A 3,548-nucleotide genomic window follows, 5' to 3' on the forward strand; every position below is an offset into this window, starting at 1 on the left:
ACGCATTAATTTCTAGGAAATAAACAATACATATATGTTTCATTGTGTATATACGGAAATAATTCTATTTATAAATGTCAAATATTAAATTAGCTGTTGCTACTGTTATTTTCCCTTACCCTAGTAACTTTAAATTATCTGTCCCACTTTTTGTGTTGATTTAGATTGAATTTTAAACTTAAATTATGCTACTCAAATATGAAAACTTGGCCGAAACTATCACTTACAAAAATGTACCCCGTTTGATAACATAACAATTACATACATGAGTCTATTGACAGAGTCGTTACTTATATCATTTATCTAGGATGCAAAGCCAACCTGGCACAAACATCAAAGTCTGGGCATAAGTATGAGAGGAAATGATATTGCCTCAAAAGATGTATACCCCATACCCGTCAGAGAGTGCTGGAGATGTACTCCGATATTTCACATAGTCCAACTTTATTATTGCCGACTGGTCAAAATTAAGAGATTCACCACGTAAACATGGCTTCTAAAATGGCCATAGCACGTATATACTAGACCTGCTAAATTTTACGTAAAAAAGGGTGGGATAGTACTCCTGTATTTCGCAGTCCAACTTTAATATTGTCGACTGGTTAAACTAAGAGATCCTCTATGTGCGCGCTAAAGCCAGGCGTAGAAATAGATCTATAAAATATTATAAAGCTAGTTTATACCCATGAAACCGACATTTAAATTTGCCAGTGTTCCGGGTTATACATAATATGCCTCGTTCACACTTACATTGAATTTGAAGTGTTGCGGTTCAAAATAGGGTTTAAAGTTGCTATAAAAACGTGGACAACCTACACTCTTTCGATAAGTCTCGCCTTCTTTTTACGGGAAAGATCTGTACCTGTGAAATCTATCCCTGTAGCTGTAAAAGGGTCAGCTTCTTGTAGTCGAATTTTAGGCAAAGGCGGCGGATCCGGTGCTGCATATGGTTGTCCAACAACCTTTCTACAAGTAACACATTTCCTGAGTGTTTTTCGAACACACTGTCGGAATGCGGGTATCCAAAAACTTTGTCTCAAATGTACGATTGTGGCATTTACTCCGGAATGACAAATTCTTTCATGGGCATCTAATACAATAAGTTTAGAAATAGTATGATCGTTAGGTAAGATATACGGAAATTTGTTCCGTGATTTACTGTTATACTTCAATGCGTTATATTCCCTAGCAAAAGCCGTTTCCTGACAATTTCGAATCCATAACTCAACAGATTTGGATAATTCACTTGGTTTTGAATGTTTTAGTGTCCTTAAACTCTTTTCAATTCTACAGTTTTTTATAAACCGTAGTACATATGACGTGATACGTAACAGTTTCTGGTACGACGAATAATGTTCAATATCAATGATAAAGTTAATTCCAAATTTTCATATCGAATCGTCCTTTGGTTGGCTAATACATGTACTCTCATTTTCTGTTAACAAAACTGATAAAGACGTGTCGATTAATGTTGATTTTGGGTATGTTGAACTGTCTGTTAACCAATGCGGACCTTTAATCCATAATGTGCTGTTTGTGTATTGTTCGGCCGTTATCCCTCGTGTTACTAGATCAGCTGGGTTATCGCTTGTAGGGCAATACTTCTATTCCTATGATTTTGTCAATTCGTTCATTTCATTCACACGATTTTGTATGAAACGTTTTAATGTCTTTGTTGACTTAAGCCAGTGTAAAACAATCTGGCTATCCGACCAAAATGTGATGTTTTCGCACTCCAACGTTGATTGAAGGTGTTTAGCTACGCGTGCTCCGATTACGGCTGCCATTCACTCAAGTTGTGGGAGTGTCAGTTCCTTTAACGGAGCTACTCGTGACTTTGCCATTACAAGTGCTATCTCTTGTCCATTACATATATCTCCTACCGCACCATATGTCTTTGTACTTGCGTTAACAAATATGTGAAGGCTGTGTTGTCTCGTTTGACTATAGATATGCGGTCTTTATTATCACTAACCTTGGTACAGTTTGTTGGTGGATGTATGTCTTTACAAAAAACACATGGTCTCTCCTTAATATTCCGGGGCTGGCTTTATTCGCGTTGTGTTTTGTGTTTCCTTGTGGTGAATTATTTCCTGTTTGAAATGTACTCATATATGAGTTCGCAAACTGGTGGTCTATAAAATCAAGATAAGTACCTGTATTTTGTCCTGCCTCCATGATTTGAATTTCGTTCAGTATATTCTTCCTCAAATCTTTCAAATTCCAACTTGACGGTCCGTGTTGTCTTGCTAGCTTTTGGCGTATTTCTGCGGGCAACTTGTTCAGAATAACGGGTACCAGTAGTGAACCATAAGTGTCTGTAGTATGTCCGAGTGACTAGACCTCGTACGTAAGTTTCAGTTTTGTCATAATAATTGCGGAGGCTTACTAAAGTATAAATCGGCGGCGAAATCTCAAGTAGAGCTTGCATGTATGTTTGTATTATAGTATGTATCTGTCCATACCTCTCTTGTAACAACGAAATAGCTTTGCCGTAGTTAGTGTTTGTCATCGAAAAACCTGATATGGTCTGAAATGCTTCTCCCTGTAGTAGTGACTTTAAGTAGTTAAACTTCTGTACATCGCTGAGTGTTGGATTTGTGTGAATCGATGTCTCATATGAATCCCAAAAGGATTGCCAATCTAAAATATTCCCTTTAAAAGTAGGCAAGTTCAACTTTCGTTATGTGTGGTAATGATTTTTTGTGCTAGAAGACGAATGTAAACTTGGAATATGCATAGACGTGTTCGTAGCTAGTATAAAACGAGGCTGCATTCGATTGTACATGAGATGTCGACGTGAAACAATTGACATGTGGGTTCAATTGAGAGGAGTCGCTTGAGGGTACACTATTTGCTGTAGGTGACATCATGGTATGCATGGGTGTATCAGAGGGAGTAACGTGACTAGCTTGAAAAACGGTAGTATTGACGGGTAAATTATGACTTTTCGACTGGGAGGGATTAATGATTTTTCTAATTTGACGAATTTTTTAATCTAAATCGAACATGTACTCATCTGATTTTTTGAATTTCATCCACCACGTCTTCATCCGAGCTTGAGTCCACAATCTATCATTCAGATCTTTAAGAATATCCTTTTCTATAACACTGCATCTAAAATAGCTGTGACGTCCTCAATTTCTATTTCGGAAAGGTCTCGTATCTCACCAAAATTCTTCCAAAGTCTTGTAATTGCTCCTTTATGTCCGGTACGAACGGCTTTCAGCATTGTGTCCATTTTCTCTGTTGGTCACGGCACCATAAATGTCGAGGCTAACTTCTAATATCGTATACAGAAAACAATAACAACCATACAGTTTGACGTTTACTTCATTATATCAGAACTACTAAGGCGACATCCCACACTGACGTCAACCCTAGATAATCACGGCAAAACGCGACGTATTGACTCCCGCGGTATTTTCGACAGTACCTGACATGGCTCAAACGAAAGGTATAATTGATTAAAGGAATTTCCCACTGGAATATTCTTTTGAGAGTTAGGCCCATTCGGGAATTGTTGGGGTTCGAATTGCTGTTGAAAT

The sequence above is a fragment of the Mytilus trossulus genome, chromosome 14, assembly GCF_036588685.1.
Source record: "Mytilus trossulus isolate FHL-02 chromosome 14, PNRI_Mtr1.1.1.hap1, whole genome shotgun sequence".
In the NCBI taxonomy this organism is placed as follows: Eukaryota; Metazoa; Mollusca; class Bivalvia; order Mytilida; family Mytilidae; genus Mytilus; species Mytilus trossulus.